Source organism: Oratosquilla oratoria, chromosome 15, assembly GCF_046742065.1.
Source record: "Oratosquilla oratoria isolate Oo_2021 chromosome 15, ASM4674206v1, whole genome shotgun sequence".
Classification (NCBI taxonomy): Eukaryota; Metazoa; Arthropoda; class Malacostraca; order Stomatopoda; family Squillidae; genus Oratosquilla; species Oratosquilla oratoria.
In genome coordinates this window covers 25,426,741-25,449,240 of record NC_134791.1, presented here as the reverse complement: position 1 = coordinate 25,449,240, position 22,500 = coordinate 25,426,741, and the positions used below count along the sequence as shown (strand labels likewise).

Genomic DNA, 22,500 nt, shown 5'->3' with positions numbered 1-22,500 from the left:
AATACAAAATATACTGTTATTTTACCACGTGATAAGACAATTAAGTTGCCAACAACTTGTAAGTGGTGGTGAAACATGGCAGGGACCACCGACAAGAATTTTGCTTTTTCACGCTGTACTGACTCCCCTATCCAGAGCCAACCATGTGGAATAATGATAACAATCAACATTCTTATAATTCTTCATTGTATAGCCCATATACTGGAACGTCTGGCATATAAATTAGATGTATATTTCAACGTAGACATCTGGCAACACTGCAGCGGATATAGATCATAGGTGGCCACGCTTAAATAGTGCATATACACAGTAACCGTTACACGCACTTATGAACTACCGCGGTCAGGGATGTGGCTTCAGTTGTTCACGTCAAGATGCAAATTTCCCAGGTTCTCGTCGTTACCATGCTTCTAAACCACATGTATCAGTGATAGTTCAGACGGGCCTTTAAAGATGAGTTGGTCATCACTGGGTTATAGGTAGTTCAAGGGCACAATTCTTTAGATATGGGTAAGAATAAGTTTGCATTTTTAAACTTGTATATCTTACTTATGCACTCGCCGACATACGCACCCGCCAACGTGCACCAAACTTCTCATCCACCCACTCATTATGTAGCCCATTAAACGCCTACCCATCCATGTGGGGTTAATCAACAAGAAATAACAATGTTGTAGAAATAACAACACGGCTATTCCTTAGCTTACTATTTTTTATGCTTGTAACAACATCTTTACGTTGTTATATTTAACAATTTATAATTCTGTAGGCTGTATATTTTCAGCAGTAATGCTGCTATACCCAGTGAACAGTATATTAATATTATTATTATTATCATTATTATTGTTGTTGTTATCATTATTACTATTATTATTATTATTATTATTATAGTTAATAATAATAATAATAATAATAATAATGATAATAATAATTAATACAACTAATACGTCCATTAAGGTATGTTTTGCTGGATGTGATTATTATCCTACCACAACCAATGGTGGGTGACGCGCATCATATCTGGCATCATATATAGGTAAACGTGTTGGTTGGTTTGGTTAGAATTATCAGCCTCATAATTAGCTCGAGGCAAAACAGCCCCATTCGAAAACGAAGTGTTAGTGTTCTAGAATTTGACAATCATGATCATTGAGCCATGAACGATCATCGATGAGCGATAATCGTACCGAACATAACGTATAACATGGACGATTCATGAAATGCCCTTCATTCTACCCCCCCCCCTCCAGAATTATCTACAAACATCACCGAAACCCACCCACGCATCCACCGTTCTTCCACACTTCCATGGTGATCCACCTTTCCACTTATAACGTAATTATCACTCGCGTACCCTCACTTCTCTCCAGTTTCTAGCAGTGACTGTTTTCTTCACTAAGAGTCGAGGCGCCTAAGGCAAAGGTGACGGTTTCACCCGCAGCTATGCGTCTCCTGGCGTAGGCCCCTTACCACATTTGCCTTCCCTGTTACCGCCTATTCACTTAGCCATCACCTCCGCATCCAGAAATTACCCATTACTCACCACACATTCAACTATCCACTTGTTCATATCAATGGAAACAGCCTTCCACTCGTTATTCACCACCCATACATTCACCCATCCACTCGTTTGTCATCACCCATCCATCCACTCATTGCCCTTCACCCATCCGCCTACTCGTTACTCATCCGCTCATTACTCACCCACTCATCATCCTCCCCCTCATCACCCATCCGCCATTCACCTACTCATCCATTTATAAAACCTAACGATTATCACCAAAACACATCGACCCATTCATTGATCACCCAGTTGCCCCCCTTCTCAAATAACCCCACTCAATCCATCAACATCTTACCCATCACCCTATGACCAATCACTCACCACAGCCTACCGCCTCCACCTCCCGTTCCGCCAGTCTTCTGTCCTGCCATAGTCTCACATCTCCTCCACTGTCTCCCCACTCCGTCACTTCTTCCCCCCGTCACCGTCTCCCCCTCCCTGTCACTCTTCCCCCCCCCCCCGCTGCAAATGTCACAACCCACCACCGTCTCCCGGTCTCCACTGAACCCACTGATCTTCGCTGTCTACGTTTCCCCGCACCTCGCCTCCTCTTCTCCCTTCCCCCGCCTCCATTTAGCCTCCACCCCATTTCCGGTTCCCCCCCCAACTTGTCTTCACTTCCCCCCCAACCCGTGTCCGCATCCTCCTCACTGGTCTTTGCTTCCCCCCATTCAGTCTCCTCCCCCCACCCTATCTCTGTCTCCCCCTACCCCATCACTTCTCCCCTTCCCATTTCCGTTTTCCCCCCACGACGTTTCCGCTTCCCTGACCCCGTCTCCACCCCCACCCGCCTCCGCCTCCCCAACTCGTCTCCGTTTCTCACCACCCTAATTCAGCTTCCCCCCCACCTTGTCTATGCTTCACCCTCACCCGTCTCCATATTCCCCCCACCTCGTCTCTGCTTCACCCACCCCGTCTCATCTTCCCCCCCACCCCGTCTCATCTTCCTCCCACCCCGTCTCATCTACCCCCCACCCCGTCTCATCTTCCCCCCACCCCGTCTCCACTTTCCACCACAACGTCTCCGCTTTCCCCTCACCCAATTCCGCTTCCCCCAATTCCCTCTCCGCTTCCCACCACCCCGTGTCAACTTCCCCCTCACCCAGTCTCCGCTTCCCTCCAGCACCGTCTCAGCTTAATCCTCACCCGGTCTCCGCTTCCCTCCTCGTCTCCGCCCCCCCCCACACCGTCTCCACTTCTCCCACTCCGTCTCCGCTTCCGCCTCACCCCGGTCTCAGCTTCCCTGTTGCCACTTCCATTTCCCCACCCCTACCCCGCTTCCCCCACCCCTCCCTCACTTCTCCCACCCCGTCTCCATTCCAACCCGTCTCCGCTTTCCCCCCACTCCCTCTCTGCTTTCCTCATTCCCGTCTCTTCCCATCGCCCCTTCTATTCCCCCCACACCGTCTACAATTCCCTCTCACCCGGTCTCCGCTTTCCCCATTTCAGTTTCCCCCATCCCGTCTCTGCTTCCCCCAACTCGTCTCCGCTTCCCCCCAGCCTGTCTCCGCTTCCCCCTCCTCCGACTACGCTTCCCCGACCCTGTCTCTGCTTCCCCCCATACCCGTTTCCGCTTCCCCCATCCCGTCTCCGCTTCTCCCAACTCGTCTCCGCTTCCCCCAGCCCATCTCCGCTTCCCCCTCCTCCGACTACGCTTCCCCGACCCTGTCTCTGCTTCCCCCCATACCCGTTTCCGCTTCCTTCCATCTCGTCTCCTCTTCCCCCAGCCCTTCTCTACTTCCCACAGCCCGTCTCACCTCCCCCCCCACCGTTTTCGCTTCCTACTCACTCGGTCTCCGCTTCCACTCACCCCGTCTCCCCTTCCCGTCTCCCCTTTCCCCCATCCCGTCTCCCCTTTCCCCCATCCCGTCTTCGCTTGACCCCACACGGTCTCCGCTTTCCACCACCTAGTCTCCGTTTCCCCCAACTCCGTCTCCGCTCCCCCCAACCCGTCTCCACTTACCCTTCACCCGTTCTTTACTTCTCCCCCGCCTCCGTTTCCCCCCATCCCACCATTGCTTCCCCTACCTCGTCTCTGCTTCCCCCTCTCAGTCTCCGTCCCCCACCCCGTAACCAATTCCTCCTCACCCGGTCTCTGCTTCCCCCACCCTGTCTCCGCTTTCTCGCAACCCATCTCCAGTTCATCCCACCCAGCCTCCACATCTACCATATCTCCACTTGCCCCTCACACCGTCTTCCCTCACCCAGTATCCACTTCCCCTGCCTCGTCTCCACTTCTCCCACCCCCTCTCCCCTTCCTCATCCACCTCCACTTCCTTCCACCCCGTCTGTGCTTCCCCCACCCAGTCTCCATTTCTCCCCAACGTCCCCAACCCCCGCCCCGTCTTCGCTTCCTTGCACTCAGTCTCAGCTTCCCCCCCCATCCAGTCTCCACTTCTCCCACCCCGTCTCTGCTCCCTCCTCACCCACTTTATTTCCCCCCACCTCGTCTTTGCTTCCCCCACCCCATCTCCGGTTCCCCCCACCCCGTCTCCGGTTCTCCCAACCCAGTCTTCTCTTCACCTCACCCAGTCTCCACTTCTCCCACTCCGATTCCACTTCCCCCTCACCCACCTCCACTTCCCCCCACTCCGTCTCTGCATTCCCTACATCCGGTCACCGTTTTCCCCCACCCCGTCTATGCTTCCCCCACCACGTATTCTGTTCCCTTACCCTGTCTCCGCTTCCATCACCCCATCTCCGCTTCTTCTACCCCGTCTCCACTTCCCCACCCCGTCTCCGCTTCCCCCAGTCTGGGTCCACTTCCCCCACTCCGTCTCTGCTTCCCCTTAGTCCACATCCACATCCCCACCGCCCCGTCTTTGCTTCCTCCACCCCATTTCAGTTTCTACCACCTTGTCTCCGCTTCCCCCACCCCGTCTCACCTTCCCCCCACCCCATCTTCACCTCAGCTCCACCCCGTCTCACCTTCACCCACGCCGTCTCCGCTTCCCCCATCCCATAGCTTCTTCCCTCCATATCCGTCTATATCCCTCCACCCTATCTCCGCTTCCTCCCCACCTTGTCTCCTCTTCCTCCCCACCCTGTCTCCTCTTCCCCTCCACCCCATATCCGCTTCCCCCTTCCCCGTCTCCGCTTTCCCCCGATCCCATCTCCGCTTCCCCCCATCCCGTCTCCGCTTTCCCCCGATCCCATCTCCGCTTCCCCCCATCCCGTCTCCGCTTCCCCCCATCCCGTCTCCGCTTCCCCCCGATCCCATCTCCGCTTCCCCCGATCCCATCGCTTCCCCCACCCCGTCTCCGCTTCCCCCACCCCGTCTCCGCTTCCTTCCACTCCTCCGCTTCGTCCCATCCCGTCTCCGCTTCCCCCACTCTGTCTCTGCTTCCCCTATCCTCTCTCTACACCCCCCACTCTTCCGCTTCCTCCACCCTGTCTTCACTTCCCCGCACCCCATCTCCGATTCCCTCCAACGTGCCTCCACTTCTCCCCACCCCGTCTCCGCTTCCCTTACCCCAACTCCTCTTCCCCATACTCGTCTCCACTTCCCCATCCCATCTCTGCATCCCTTCCCCCCCCGTCTCCACTTTCTCCATCCCATCTCACCTTCCCCCACCCAGTCTCCGCTTCCTCCCACCCCGTCTCCACTTCTCCCACCCTGTCTTCAGTTCTCCCGCCTCGTCTCAGCTTCCTACAAACCTCTTCTCCGCTTCCCCCCACCCCGTCTAGTTTTCTTCCCCACCCCATTTTCTCTTCTACCTCACACCGTCTTCCCTTCCTTCCACCTAGTCTCCGCTTCCCTCATCCACTCTACACTTCTCCCACCCCTTCTTTGCTTCCCCCATCCAGTCTTCACTTCCCCACTCATCCACCTCCACTCCCCCCACCTGTTTCTGCTTCCCCCCCCACTCCGTCTCCAATTCTCCCACCCCGTTTCCAATTCACTCCGTGTTCGATTCCCTCCAAACAGTCTCCACTTCTCTCACCCCATCTTTGCTTCCATCCCCCCTCGTCTCCACTTTCCCCCACCCAATTTTCACTTCTCCCACTCCGTCCCCGCTTCTCCATCATTCACCTCTACCCCCCACCCCGTCTCTGCTTCCCCCAACCCCGTTTCCGGTTCCCCCACCCCGTCTCCATTTTACCCATTCCGTCATTGCATCCCTCCACACAAACTCCGCTTCACCCCACCCGGTCTCCACTTCTTCCACCCTATCTTCGCTTCCCTCCATCTCGTCATCGCTTCCCCTCACCCAGTCTCTACTTCCCATCCACCCGGTCTCCACTGCCCCTTAACCCGATTCTCCTTCCTCTACTCCCTCTTTGCCTCCCCACCCCATCGCTTACCACCCACCTTATCTCCGCTTCTCACCAACCCCATCTCCGCTTCTCACCACCCCGCCTTCGCTTCCCCCCACCCTGTCTACACTTCCCCACGACGTTTCCGCTTGCCCCATCTCACCTCCGATTCCTCCACCTCGTTTCCGCTTCCCCACACCCCGTCTCCCCTTCCCTCGCACCCGGTCTCCGCTTTCCCCAACCTTATCTCTGTTACCCCCACCCTGTCTCCACTCCCCCCACATCGTCTCCGTTTCCGCTTACCCCCACCCCGTCTCAGCTCCCCTAACCTGTCTTCACTTCCCCCCAACTCCGTCTCAGCTTATTCCACCCTGTCATCATTTACCCCACCCCGTTTACGCTTCCTTCTAACCCATCTCCGCTTCCCCCTGCCCCGTCTCCGCTTACCACCAATGCGTCTCCTATTGCCATCACTCCGTGTCCTTTTTCCCCGCCCTGTCTCCGCTTCTCTCCACCCCGTATCCAGTTTCCCGCCTCCTGTCTCCGCTTCCCCCACCCCGTCTCCACCTTCCCCACCCCATCTACACCTTCTCCCACCCCGTCTCCACATCCTCCACCCCATCGCATCTCCCACCCCGTCTCCCATTCCACCCACCCCATCTCCCACCCCGTCTCCCATTCCACCCACCCCGTCTCTCATTCCACCCACCCCGTCTCCCATTCCTCCCACCCCGTCTCCCATTCCACCCACCCCGTCTCCGCTTCTTCCCCATCTCGTCTTAGCTTCCCCCCACCCCGTCTTCGCTTCCCCACCTCATCTCTGATTCCCCTACCCCGTCTCCACTTCCCCTCACCCCATCTCCACTTCCCCTCACCCCATCTCCGCTTCCCCTCACCCCATCTCCGCTTCTCCCCACCCCATCTCCGCTTCCTCCCACCCCATCTCGGCTTCCATTACCGTCTTCACTCCCCCCACCCCGTTTCCGCTTACTCCCACACTGTCTCCGCTTTCCCCACCTTGTCTCTGTTTCCCCCAAACCCGTCTCCGCTCACTCCCACACCGTATCAGCTTCCGCTCTTCCCATCTCCGTTTTCCCTACTCTTTCTCCATTTCCCCCCACCCCGTCTCCGCTTCCCACCCAGACACGTCTCTGCTTCCCCCACACGGTTTTCACTTCTCCCACCCGTCAACGCTTCCCCCATCCCTTCTTTCCCCATTCACGTCTCCGTTTCCCCCACCCCGTCTTTACTTCCCCCTCTTTGTCTACACTTCTCTCATAGTTTTCACTTCTTCCCTATCCCGTCTCTGCTTCCCCCACCCCAGCTCTGCTTTCCCCCACCCTGTCTCCGCTTCTCACTCTCCGTCTCCACTTCCTCCCCACCCCATGTCCGCTTCCCCCCACCCCGTCTCCTCTTACACACCATCTCCTTTTACCCCCCTTCTCCTCTTACACCCATTCCATGTCCGCTCCCCCCACCCCGTCTCCTCTTACACCCATTCCATGTCCGCTCCCCCCACCCCGTCTCCTCTTACCCCTCCCAGACCCGTCTCCGTTCCCCTTCCCAGTCTCCACCTACCCCACCCTATCTCGTCTTCCTCCTTCACCCCGTCTCCCCCCCCACCCTGTCTCAGCCTCAGCCCATTCTGTCTACACTCCCCCACGTCGTCTCCGCTTCCTCCCCACCCCGTCTCAGCTTCCCCCATCTCGTCTCCCCTCCCCCACCCTGTTTTCGTCCCCCCAACTACGTCTTCGCTTTCCCCCCTCTTTTCGTTCCCTCACTATGTCTTCCCTTCCCCCCACCCACCCCACCCCGTAACTGCTTCCCCCATCCCGTGTCCGGTTTCCCCCCACCCCTTCTCAGCTTACTCCCACCCCGTTCTCCGTTATCTCCAACATCTCCCCCCCAATACCGTCTCCACGTCCTTCTATCCCGTCTACGGTTCCCCCCGCCCCATCTCCGCTTGCCCCACCCCGTCTCCGTTTCTCCCCACCCCGTCTCCATTTCCCCTTACCCCGTCTCAGCTTCCCCCGCACCTGGTCTCCACTTCCCCCCAACCTGTCTCAACTTCCCCCACCCTGTCTCTACTTCTCCCACCACGTCTTCTATTCTCCTTACCCCGTCTCCGCTTCCCCTACATTGTCTCCGATACCCCCACATCGTCTCCGATTCCCCCAACCCCGTCTCCGCTTACTCCCACCCCATCTCCGCTCCCCTATCCCGGCTCCACTTCCCCCCAACACGTCTCCGCTTATCCCAACCTATCACTATTTCCCTTGCAACCTTTACGCTTCCACCAAAACCATCTCCGCTTCCCCGCAACCCACCTCCGCTTCCCCCACCCAAACTCACCTTCCCCCACACCTAGTTCGCTTCCCCCTATCCCGTTCCCACTTCCCCCACGCCGTCTTCGCTTCCTCCCGTAACATCTTCCCCCTACTCGTCTCCAATTCCACCCATCCCGCTTCCGCTTCCTCCCACCTCGTCTCCGCTTCCTCCCCACCATATCTCCGCTTACCCCACCCCGTCTTCGCTTCCCACACCACGTCTCCGTTTCCTCCAACCCCGTCTCCGTTTCTCCTGCCCTGTCTCACCTCCCCCCACCCCCACCCCGGCTCCAATTCCCCCCCACCCCATCTCCGCTTCCCCCACTTGTCTCCGCTTGCTGCAAACCCCACCTACACTTCCCCCACCCCATCTCCGCATCCCCCTACCTCGACGCCACATCCCCCACCCCATCTCCGCGTCCCCCACCCCGTCTCCGCGTCCCCCACCCCGTCTCCGCTTCCCCCACCCCGTCTCCGCTTACCTCACCCCGACCCCCCCCCCCATACCCGTCTCTCCTTCCCCGACTCCATCTACGTTTCCCTATATCCCGTCTCCTATTGCCCCCACCCCATCTCCTCTTTCCCCGTCCAATCTCACTTCCTCCCATCCCGTCTCTGCTTCTCCCCACCCCATATCCACTTTTCTCCCACCACGTCTCCACTTCCCCAATCCGTCTCCATATCCCCACCCTATCTCCGCTTCCCCCACCCCGTCCCCTCTTCTCCCACCCCGTCCCCTCTTCCCCCACCCCGTCCCCTCTTCCCCCACCCCATCTCCAGTTCCCCTATCCTGTCTCTACTGCCCCCACCCCATCTCTATATCCCCCACCCCGTCTCCGTCTCCCCCACCCCGTCTCCGTTTCCCCCACCCCGTCTCCGTTTCCCCCACCCCGTCTCCGCTTACTCCCACACCTCTGCTTTCCTCACCGCGTTCTTTTCCCCCCACCCCGTCTCCGCCTCCTCCCACTCCGTCTCCGCTTCCTCCTACCCCGTCTCCGCTTCCTCCTACCCCGTCTCCGCTTCCCCCACCTCGTCTCCGCTTCCCCCACCTCGTCTCTGCTTCCTCCCCACCCCGTGTACACTTCCCTCACATCGTCTCCGCTTCCGCCAACTCGTCTCCGCTTCCCCCACCTCGTCTCCGCTTCCCCCACCTCGTCTCCGCTTCCCCCACCTCGTCTCCGCTTCCACCCCACCCTGTGTACACTTCCTCCACCTCGTCTTTGCTTCATCCCCACCCGGTTTCCCTTTCTCCCCATTCTCTGCTTCCCCCACCCCGTCTTTGCTTCTCTCCACCCCATCTTCGCTCCTCCCACCTCGTCACTGCTCCCATCATCCCGTGTCCGCTTCCCCCACCCTTTTTCAATTTCTTCCATCCCCGTTCTCCCCATCCCGTCTCCGCTTCCCCCATCCTTTATCCGCTTCCCCACCCCATTTCCGCTCACTCCACCTCGTCTCCGCTTCTCTCCACCTCGTATCCTCTTCTCTCCACCTCGTCTTCGCTTCCCCCATAACATCTCCGCTTCCCCTACAACATCTCTTTTCCCCCCATCCCGTCTCCGCTTCCCTTACATTGTCTCCTTTCGCCCCATCCCGTCTCCGCTTTCCCCCACCCCGTCTCCGCTTCCCCTACCAGGTCTCGGCTTCCCCCAACTCCATCTTCTCTACCACGTCAAATTTTCCTTCCGTCTACTTTATCCCTCTCTCCTGTCTGTGCTTCCTTTGCCCTTATATTTCCCCGGTCTCTGCTACATAACAAATACCTTTCCATCCATTTCTGATTACACCCTCTTATTCTTCTCCCGTCTCCTCTTCAACACTCCTACCAATAGACCTACTCACCTACCCACCCACGTACCAATCCACCCGCACCCACTCATCCACCAACACAGCCACTCAGCCAGTTACCTACCCACCCACCTGCTTACCCACTCACCTATCCACCCACCTACCCGCTCACCCACCATAACCACTCACCTACCCACTCATCCACCTATCCACTCACCCACTTAACCACTCACCCACCTAACCACTCACCCATCTACCCACTCACCCATCTACCCACTCACCCATCTACCCACTCACCCATCTACCCACTCACCCATCTACCCATTCACCCATCTACCCACTCCTCCACCTACCCACTCACCCACCCACTCACCCACCTACCCACTCACCCACCTACCCACTCACCCACCTACCCACTCACCCACCTACCCACTCACCCACCTACCCACTCACCCACCTACCCACTCACCCACCTACCCACTCACCCACCTACCCACTCACCCATCTACCCACTCACCCATCTACCCACTCACCCATCTACCCACTCACCCATCTACCCACTCACCCATCTACCCACTCACCCATCTAATCGCCCACCCATCCATCCACATGCCCATTCACCCACCTACATACCCATTTGCCTACCCACAAACCCACTCACCCACCTACCCATTCACCCATCTACCCACCTAACCGCCCACCCATGCACACAATCAACTAACCCACCCATTTACCCACGTACACACCCATTCGCCTACCACAAACCCACCTCCCCATTCATCCACCTACCCATTTACTCGCCCATTGACCCACCTACCCACAAACCCACCTCCCCTTCACCCACGTTAAAACCCACCCAACCTACCAAAACGCCCACTGACCCCTCCAACTATCAAAAGAAGTTCCCCAATCACAGAAGCAAACACTTAGCCACCCACCTACACACCCTACAAACCACCCATCTACACATCCAACCTACACACGCACCTACACATCTTCCCGCCCAGCCACCTACATGTTCCTCTATTCACCCTTCTACCCATTCATTGCCCCTTCCTCCAGCCCACCCACCCACGTATCTACCTAACAATCCATTTACATATCTACTCGCTTTTCCGCCCAGCCACCTTATCCGTCCTCCCATTCTCCTTACCACCCAACCACCTATTCTTCCAAACACCCACCCACATCCACCCCCACACCTATCCGTCCCCTCACTCATCCAACTAAATCAAACCACTTACCAAATAAACCACAAACCCATGTGGTTGTCTTAACCACCCACCTCACCATCCGAACAGTCCAAGGCTTTCATGGCAAACTGACAACAAGCCTTCCCATTCTTTTACTTTCACTCTCCTCATTTCCGTACCTGCGCTGATGGATGTCCATGCCCACCCAATGACCTCGCTATCTCTTGTGTTACAAATCTTAAAACTCCTAAATATGATGCCATATACTCGTAAAAGAGCTGGTGTACAATTTCTCCACTTTGAGATCTGTATTCTCTTCGTAATATATGGGCCCGGGTTTGATCCCCAATGGCTCAGGGAGAGTTTCACGTGACTTGGCTGTCCGAGCTCATTGGAAAAAAGGTGAAGGTTTTGGCTGCAGTTAGGCGCCTCTAGGTGTAAAGTCCTCACGACCTCGCTTAACGAAGATGTAGCCTTCTTCTTCTCGATTCATACAGGGTGGATCAAAAGTCACTGAGGAGCTTTAAGTTTTAATAACTGTCTTATTGTTACAAATACATGTATAGAATTTTAATACAATATAGAAACACGGTCTCAGTAACTATATTGTCTCTTATGGTATGACCAGTTGCCCCATCTTGCTGGAACTACATATCGGGCTACCCTTTATTTCTGTGGGGCTTATTTCTCACCAGTCTCCAAAATAAATAAATAAATAAAATAGTAATAATAGTAATAAGTAAGAATGAATTTATGCGACTGAAATTTCACTGAACACTTTTTTCCTCTGGGTTAAGCGATACCAGAAAGATTTGACACATCAAGATTTGATAATCCTCTGATATGTGAACTTCTTTTGTATGGCAGGCCCCTATCTCTCTGATCTTATCTTTTATTTTTTCGGATGATCCGTAACTGTGAATGTAAATAATCACTATTTTTCACTTCCATATATCATCAGTTTCTTAAAAGGGTTCTGGCTTGTTTCGTCTGGTGTATTCCAGGTACCTCATCTATGGTAGGTCGGGTTTTGAACATTCCTGTGTATACACAAACATAACTTCTCGCGTCATTCTCCAGTAATATTTAAATCGCACTTTGAATTTATGAAAGATAGTTACAAAACATATAGCTTCAGATTCCTTGTGACTGGAGCACAGTAAGTCAAATGCGTTCAGATTCTTTCAAAATCCAGTTTATATTTCTCTCCTATCAACAAATATATTTTCACAAGATCATTCTCATTCCCCAGTGACATACACATCCTTCTTCAAACAGATAACATTTATAGTTTATCCTATTGTGAAAATTTGTCTGATCAACTGCGCACAGTTTGGAAATAGATATTTCATGAAGTCTCGAAAGAGTCCTTGACATTTTCTCAGCTGCTAACTTTTTACAAAGGCCTTACTTGATCCTATATATTGCGCGTCTCACATGTAGAATGATTTCAATTGTCAGGCATTTATGAACAAGCAGTTTTTGTATATTAACACTGTAAGCAGTTCTGCCATACAAATCTCTTTCATAGTATCGTAAAGAACCAGTGTTTGTATTCTCGTTGCAAAATCCTTGCATACAACACTTTTACGAAACCAACACTTACATCCCTTTTATGAAACTTATTCATATCCAACCTTGAAACCGTTACTCGTTCTTGTATAGTGACTTCACGACACTCCATGACAAAAAAAAAAACACGTTAAGATTCAAAACGCAAATGCAGCGTCTTCGTGTGACGTCATATCGTCCTTTCTTGAATGCGATCGATCTCGAAAGGCGACAGCTTGTGGCAGCCACTGCACGACCCTTCAACATGGCTTCGAATCTTTCAGCACCATCTCGGTGTGATCCTTCTACGCAAATCATCATAATTTATCATGGTAGGGATACAAGGACTCATTGTGAGTGAGTTTATAAACATTAGGAAACTGATTAATCATATGATTTAGTTGTGTAAATATATGGAAATAAACATGAATTTTCATTTGCGTTGTGTTGTTTGTTTGTGCGTGACTTTTGTGTTGTGTTTCTGTGCGCGTTGTATATTGTGTTTTGTGTGTATGTTGTGTTTTGTGTATCGTGTTGTGATTTTTGTGTGCGTGTTTTGTCTGTGTCGTTTTTGTAATACGTATTGTGTTTTTGTACATTATTTGTTGTTTGTATATGTGTGTGTGTGTGTGTGTGCGCGCACGTGATCGTGTGCGTGTACATATATCAATACATAAACGTATACATATATCAATACATAAATACATAAAAGGTGTATAGACAAACTCAAAGTTAATAAAACACCAGGGCTGTAATGATTATAATTTATCTTATATTATTTGTTTTTGTTTTGTTATCATTTGTCTTTATCATAGTTTTTATTTATTATTTTATTAATATGATTTTTTTTTCGCATCCGACCTAGATATGGATCAAAAGGTCTCCTGTCGGCATGCTCCGCCTTTGTAATCCTTTGTAATCCTTTGACTAGAGGGACCTGAACATAGGAGAGGCACAATCGCTGAATATGAGAAATGAGGAGTGGGGAAGAAGATATATACAGAGGAGACGGTGGTGGTGGTGGTGGTGGTGGTGATGGTGAGTGTGGGCAGGAAAAGATGAATAAAAGGAAATAAAAATACGAGAAACGTGTTTGAGATGATCACAAGAAGATGCGAGCCGCTTTGCTAGATTCAGCCTCCTTACAAATATGGAGCAAAGCATATTGCAAACGTGTTGGTGAGAGGATTATTTTTATTATGAAAAAAAATATATAAAGGGATGTTGTGTTTCTCGAGGTTTTTATTTTTCTCATATGTTTCAACAGTGATTAATTTATAGGAGTGTAAACACACACACAGAGACGCGCGCGCGCGCGCACACATATATATAGCCTAGTTGGTAAGTCACTACCGCACTTGTCATGAGGATGCTGGGGTTCGAATCCTTGGCAGTACCACATTTCAATTTCTGCATGTCGGCCTCGATGGCTTAGAATTAAAGTGCATTGTGGTTGTTAAATATATATATACATATATATGTAAGCGGAATAGGAAACACAGGAGTCTTAGTCTTGAGTTTATTCCTGGAATAGGAAACACAGGAGTCTTAGTCTTGAGTTTATTCCTCGGAATAGGAAACACAGGAGTCTTAGTCTTGAGTTTATTCCTGGAATAGGAAACACAGGAGTCTTAGTCTTGAGTTTATTCCTCGGAATAGGAAACACAGGAGTCTTAGTCTTGAGTTTATTCCTCGGAATAGGAAACACAGGAGTCTTAGACTAAGACTAAGACTCCTGTGTTTCCTATTCCGAGGAATAAACTCAAGACTAAGACTCCTGTGTTTCCTATTCCGAGGAATAAACTCAAGACTAAGACTCCTGTGTTTCCCATTCCGAGGAATAAACTCAAGACTAAGACTCCTGTGTTTCCTATTCCGAGGAATAAACTCAAGACTAAGACTCTTGTGTTTACTATTCCGAGGAATATACTCAAGACTAAGACTCCTGTGTTTCCTATTCCGCTTACATCAACCTGTCAGAATGTCTCAACATACATATATATATATATATATATTATATTCTGTGTGTGCGTAAGTGCGTGCGAATGTGTGTGTGTGCATGTACGCACGCTCACGTGAGTGTGCGTGCACATGTACGTGCTTGTATGCGTGCATGTTTGCGTGTTTGCGTCAGTCGTGGTGATTCTTTAGTGCATTGTGTAACACCTCACAGTTAAATGAATATCGTGGCTGAAGAATGGCGAGTACAGCTTTGCACTGTTAGGGCATTCCTCCCTTGATTTATTGACAGATTGACTCCTTGTTATATGTTGCCTTCAAAGAAATGTATATATACACTTTTATTTTATGTACACACAAACCTAGACCTCATGCATATTTCTATTCCACTTGTCTTATAAGGCGAGCTGTGTTTTACATTCCCTTTGTTCGTTGCCATTGGAATTTTGATAATTGGCTGTGATTTTTCTCTTCTTGATACCTGGACGCATGTGTGACTGTGTCTATGTATTCAACTCATGCTCGGCGTAAGCTTTGATTAAGGCCATAACTCCAAAGCGCTTGTCATCTGTTTGGAGGGTATGGGCAAAAACCTGGTAATCTTCCGCGCTAATGGTTAAATAATCTATCGTCATCACGGATCCATAGCTGGGCAGTAAGAGCAAGATCCAATTAACGGGATGCGACAGGTAAAAAAGGAGGATGGCGAAGGGGGGGGGGCGGGTTCTCTCCTTTCTACAAACGTAAAAAGCGAAGGTTAATTTTTAAGATTCCTGGTAAAAATCATATGTTAATTTGACCCGCTCGTGCCCTTGTTAGGGTAGGTTTTTAAGAATCTCGGGTTTGGCAGGTCGTGGTGTGACGAGGAGGCGGCAGGAGGTAACCCCCCACCCCCCATCCCATGACTCTCCCCCTCCCCTCTCCCCTACTTGTGGACCACTTGACTACCCCGGATAACGGCAGCCATGTCCAGGAACCTCCTCTATCGCATGACTAAACAAGAACAACGATAAACCCAACCTGAAATAAAATTGCGAAAATAGACACCCTAATCTCCAGGTTCGGGTTACTGCTGTATCTCTCCCAGCGCCACGACCAGCACCTCCCTCACCTCTTCCAATAGGATCTGATACTACTTTTCTCTGACGACGTCAGCGATGGGGATGCTGATACTGTCACAGGGAACAGGTGTATGCAAATGGAGCTGCCAGGTGGCGCACGCGTTGTGGGAGCTTATATGGAGGAACTATGCTGATCCCGACATTGTCCTGTCGTCCCGAAGAGTCAGCCCAGCGTGATAGTTCGGGGACCTTCTCGAGACGCGTGGGTTCTTTAAGTGAGACATCCTTGCCTTCTAGAGTCTGCCACTCAGCGGGGCCAGGACAGGACAGGTCCGTCCTGTGCCAAGTCATTCAGCGGTACTTGAAATTATAAATATATAAGAAGGGCTCTCTGGCGAAAAAATGAGCTTAATACAACAAAACGTTGTGAAAACGTTTGCTAGAGAGAGAGAGAGAGAGAAAGCTGAATGTAATAGTAAGAACAACGTTACTGTTACAACCATCCCATAACTGCCCACCTTCCCCTTGCTGCAGTAGATCACGTGATAAAGACGTAGCGTGATGCTTTCGAGAACGATCGACGGGTCTGGAAGAAAACACCACGAACGTGCCACTTTGGATGCATAAATTTGTCCACAATCTCATCTGCGGTCCCATTTGGGCGGCGTGGGTCTCCGGCCCTCCTCCTCCTCCTCGCGTTGCCCCGTTTCTCCCCTTTACGTCCTTATTCTGGCTCCCTAATTTAAGTCTACTCGTGATATACACACACACACGCGTGTATGCTACGTCCTTATTCTGGCTCCCTAATTTACGTCTACTCGTGATATACACACACACGCGTGTATGCATGTAATGTATACACGTAATATATACGTGTGTGTGTGTACACGTGTATGTATATATGTACGTGTGTATGCATATACATGCGTGTGTGTATGCATGTATATATGTGTGTGTGTATGCATATATATATGTACCGTATGTATGTATGTAACGTATGACCAATGATGAAAGCCAGTTTGTAGGGACCCACCGTGATAGACATCAAAGAGTTACATCTTCCAGTGTTGTCTTTAAATCCCAGTACTTCCCTTCATCTGGAGGTACACACGCTGCCTCAGGATAAACCTCAAGATTTTTTTTCTCCCAACTTTTTTCACACAAGGAGTGCTGACAACCAATAACTGATCACCTGCCAACTGGTGGCATAGAAATTGATTCACACCAATATCATTCTAATTTTTTTTTCTCTCTCTCCTAGAGAGGCCTATGACGACAGAGGCAAAAGGACAGTAGGCAGGTATTCGGGGTGAACGTGGAGGGACCACCAACGTATATCTTAAGTGGTCCTCCCGCGAAACGGACATCAGATAGTGTCATCTCCCCGCCCCCTGTCTTCAAAACCCGTCAACACCCTCTTCTGGATGTGATGCCCCGAAGGGCTGACATTTGGTCTCCGGATTGAAACAAAACTCAATGAACTTCGATTGTATTTCCTTCACATTTGGGCGTTGTAAAGATCCGCGGTTCAAGAGTACCTGGGGCTGTTTATCTTTACAAGCTAATATTAGGGGTGGCTAATCTTAACAGGGCTAACCTAACCTAACGTTAATTAAAAGATCGTAACCTTTGGGTCGATTTATGTGTACAAGCTCATTTCTGGGGTTACTACTTTTTACAGGCTAATATGTGGGGTAGCTTATCTTTACATGGGTGCTCTGAGGTTGCTGATCTTTACATACAACGTCCTCACATTTTCACATAATACGAACTGACAGCCGGCAACTGATACCCTCCTTTCACTACAAGACGCTGACGCAGAAACAGGCCCATACCAATAGAGCACAAAAAATCACCCGAGAAGTCGGGGGAGGGGAGGTGGGAAGGCTCGGAACCCGTTACTGGCCGTTGTGGGGCTGAGATTTTCAATCGGTGAAATATAAGTTAACCGTTATTTCTGTTACATGTGTTGCTATGTGCACGTGGATAGCAAGAACATATTTCTGTTTATGTACGCACGCACACACACACACACACACACACACACACACACACATACACACACACATACACACACACACACACACACACACACACACACACATACACACACACATACACACACACACACACACACTACAGTTTCTTGTTTACTATTAATTCGCGGGCACACAACCGAGACATCTTGTGGAAACATCTACCTTAAGAAACGAGTAAAGAAAATCCTCTTGAAAAAAGATAATTTCGCCTGTCAGATTTTTCTTATGCAAATAAAAAGAAAATATTTTTGACTTTCGTTATACAGCTATAATTGTCCCTTGATTACTCCCTCTTTGCGGACCCACAGGTAAGGCATATAGTGGGTGCTTCAGTAAACATTATCGTTTCAGCCAGTAAATAAATTGTTTTGAATTCCGTGACCGATTTCAGCCAATCACAGTGCTTTCCTATGTAACGAGAAGGAAATCTGACGGGCGCCAATTTAATTTTGAACTGATTTGTGCAGTATGGGTGTATAGTCTGAAGATTTGACTTTTTTTTTCTTGTGTGTGAAAACTGGAGCCCCTATTGCTTTTAACAGGACCACGGCGTTCTTAAGAATGTGCCAATCGTACGGTGACTGCGGGTATTGTTGTGAGGGTGTTTTGTCCAGTCAGTGATGGAAATGGTTTGGGTGTTGGAAGGAAGCAAGTATACGGTGTGCAACCGACTACTCCATTTTGTTTTCCTTACATTCATGGAAACATAAATTATTATGTATTTTTGAGTGCACATCATGGGTGCAGCTTTTTGTCGTACACCACCTGGTTCCCAAAAACCCATTTCAATCATCCCTGGTTTCATAAATGAACCCTAAGGGCCCAGTCACACAAAGCTTACGACCTGTTTCCAACCACCGGCGACCAGGCTGATTTGTGTTGTTCCTCTGTTTATAAAAAGAATACAAGACAATGCTGCAATTGGAATGAGTCTCCGAGTCATGAAGATGAATATGACATAGCCAGCTGGCGCTAATTATGAGAGAAACAAAAGTGCCACCGTCGAAGGTGATCGGAAACAGGTCGTAAGCTTGGTGTGACTCACTTGCGCCCACCAAACTACTGGACAAATCCCTTCACACTGTACCTGAGGTAAGTTCTAAGAGGTTCTTTGATGAGAACTAGCTAGGAAGCCCACAGTAATGTTAGGTTAATTTGGGCTTAGAATGCAAAAAGTGGGCAAGTTCTGAGGTACTAGCTTTGGTCCGGTAGATGACCCAGGTAGTGGGGACTGCTTAGAGGTTAGGCTAGGTCACGTAACCCAGACAATGGCGTAATCGGTCACCCGAAATCGCCCAGTTCTCAACCATACCCACCTATTTCACTTATATATGTATATATTTATGAATATATGCAGGCATACATGTATGCACATATGTATGTGCATATATATATAATATATATATAATATATATATATATATATAGTGTGTGTGTGTATGTTTATGTGCACGTATGCGTATGTATATGATTATATGCGTGCGTGTACCGGTATATGTATTCATATACCTACTCACGCACACAAGCGCGCGAGAAAACACACGCACACACACACACGTACAACTAGGTAAATGTACACACGCATACGTACACACACACACACACACGGACGCGCACACACGCACAATGTATATATGTTTGCATGTGTGTATGTATGTTTAATGTAAATTATGTATGTATGCACATTTTCCGGAGAGAAGAACTCATCGCTGGTAGTAATTTTTTTTTTTTTTTTTTTTTATACTTTTATCGAGTACATTAGTATATTCTTATTCAGGGCATTTTCACATTATTATGATGATAGTGACTATAAGTAGAACACTTGTGTCCATATCACAAAGTAATGATTGACAGATCACATGAGTTGGTGTCGTGTTCTGGAATCACAAACATACTCGTTGAGAAGAGCAAATATCAGAGCATTGTTTTTTTATATTTTGGAGCAGAAGACGCATTATGTCCACTATTGGCATTCCACGTGTGCATTTATTTGGCAAGCGACGTCCGCAAACGGGTTCTTTTCGTTCGTATCTGGAGTTAAATATTCCACATTCGGGGAGGAAATGTGTCCCAATCTGGTTCAATTGCGTTCCAATCTGATCCGTGGCCATTGGTATTACTGATGGTGATTTGTAGTGAAAGAATCTTTGAATCTCGTAAAACGGCACAAAAGGAAATAGGACGAACTCTGCCACGCGTATCTGAATGAACATAATTTCTTTTCCAACTCGAGACAGATATATCATTATGCTTTATTGTGGTCGGAATATTTTTGGTTTTGGTTTTGTCCAAGTGCTTTGTGCTCGCCATCAAAACACCTATTAATTATGTATAAATAGCTTACAGGTAACGATTACGTAACCTACATTTTACTCTTTCAATAGCAGTAAAAGAGACTAAAGTATTTGGGCCACTAAAATAACAACAATAAATAAATAAATGAACAGAATAAGTAAATAGATTAATAAAATAAATTGACAAATAGAAACAGATGAACGTAAGAATGAATTGACTAACGGCTCGTGTTTGAGATATAGAAAATTAGTTTTAGTTAGGTAAACAAGAAAACTTTTTCACTTCAATATAAGGTATAGAAATGGACACACCGTTGCCATTAACCACCATTATTATCACTCTCACCATTCACATCAATATCACTCGTCATTCAAAAAACGTGTCTTGCTACATTGCTTCTGACCCAGGGCAGTGGGAGTGATGCAGGTATGACCCGTCATCCACGAGGAGCTAAGATGAAAAGAGGGAAGGGGTTGATGGGAGTGGAATGGGTGGGAGTAGGTATGTGCCTTTGACTTGGCTATCTGCCTTGTAAGGGGGAAAAGCTCTTGGTATATAGATGAATAGATAGATACGTAAAAATAATCCACTGTCAACCCACAAAGCTAAACGCACAAACATGAATATAGTCATGGATAAACACAACCACGTAGACAAGCACAAACATACGCATACAGAGTACAGGCATAAGTACAAATTAACACAAAAACAAGTATACACACAAACAAGCATACACACAAACATACAAACACACAGTACTTTTTATACTACATCACTACAGCACATCGGATATATCACATCTCACATCATATCGTATCATCACCGTATCATCACACGTGCACATCAATCCACAGACGAGTAAGCGAACACATGAGGACGTTCTTACCCACACACCTTACAAAAGAGGTGCATGCCTTTGCCCATACCGAGACATAACAACTGCCTTGTATGCATCATGTCGTTTGTCTCCCCGTCCTCCCCGTCAATACCTTGTCCACTTGCTGACACGATCGATTCCCTGTGGGAGATAGAAAATGGACCTCCATATAAAATGGACCCTGGGTCCATTTTACGCAGTTGAAAATGGACCCACAACTCAAAATACTAAAACATTATTTTTTATTTATAAACAGATAACATAGCAATGTTTATTGATAAGTAGTGTTTATTAAAATAACTAACCTAACGTAACCTAAATAAATGCCAGTGGGTTCCACAATTTAGTGAGGGGGTCCATTTTCTATAGGGGGTCCATTTTTGCTATAGAAAATGGATCCCAGGTCCATGGGGGAGGGGGGGGGTTATTATTCCATTTTACACCTCCAAGCCCTTCGACGACGTGTTTTAAGTCACGATATATTTCCTCGAAGTCGTGGGGGTCTTCAAGAACTCGCGTTGGAGGTGTGAGGGAGCTTGACTCTGAGATATGGATATCGTTAAACAACGACGTATTGTCAAACGTCTCGTTATCTTAAAAGAAAGTTAGGATCCTTTGTCATGAAGCGCGTATCTGCGGCCGAAGCCGTCACCTTTGACCAGTGCGCTTGGACTGTTGGTTTAGGTAACACTAACTGCTGGGTATCGGAAAGGAGTATGGGACTCGAACCCACAATTAAGTGAATGCAAGACCTTCGCACTTCCGATTACGCCACCCGCGTAGGTCAGTCATACTCGGTCTGTTCTTCTGCAGTGTTTTCACTCTCTCTCTCTCTCTCTCTCTCTCTCTCTCTCACACACACTCTCTCTCTCTCTCTCTTTCTCTCTCTCTCTTTCTCTCTCTCTCTCCTTCTCTCTCTCTCTCTCTCTCCCTCTCTCTCTCTCTCTCCCTCCCTCTCACGCAAACACACACACACACACACACACACCATACTCATGTGAACCCCTTCCGTACTTGGTGGCACTTCTCCTTTTACCCTCGGGTGTCGCCAGGCAATTCTATTTATTCCCATGGAACTTTCCCCCCCCACACACACTTCAATTCTTGCTGACGTCAGATTTTTTTTATATAATGACGCGACCATCTTCAAAGACTCATCTCAACCTAACTTAACCACACATAACCTTCCCATTCTAGCCCAACCTAACCTAACCTGACCTGACCAAACCTAATTATATCTAACCTGACCTGACCTAACCTAACTTTACCTAACCAACAAAATTGATGCGAGACCCATTTTGATATCTGTGTAGACCATCTCCCAACAAATGACGTCATCATCGGTCGAGCGCCATCTTGGCCTCGTTGGGTGAATTTTCGAGCATCATGTCTTCTGATACCGGTTCCTGGAGCGGCAGCGATTCCGAGGACACTTGGGTTCCTGAGGGGAGAAAAAGGAACAATGATTAGAAGAACAAAAGGAAGAGAAATACGAATGACACATTTGAACCCGTGGCCACAAGGAAGAGATACCGCCACGGAAGTAGAGCTCTTAAGAAGTATTTAGATGAAATTAATAAAGCTCTTCAAGAA

At 49.3% G+C, this 22,500-nt stretch overlaps 1 protein-coding gene across 3 annotated transcripts in view; it reads left to right on the top strand.

The window, feature by feature from the left end:
* Positions 1 to 22,500, top strand: part of LOC143033019 (uncharacterized) — a 787,267-nt gene that overhangs the window by 1,075 nt on the left and 763,692 nt on the right. The window lies entirely within an intron of this gene.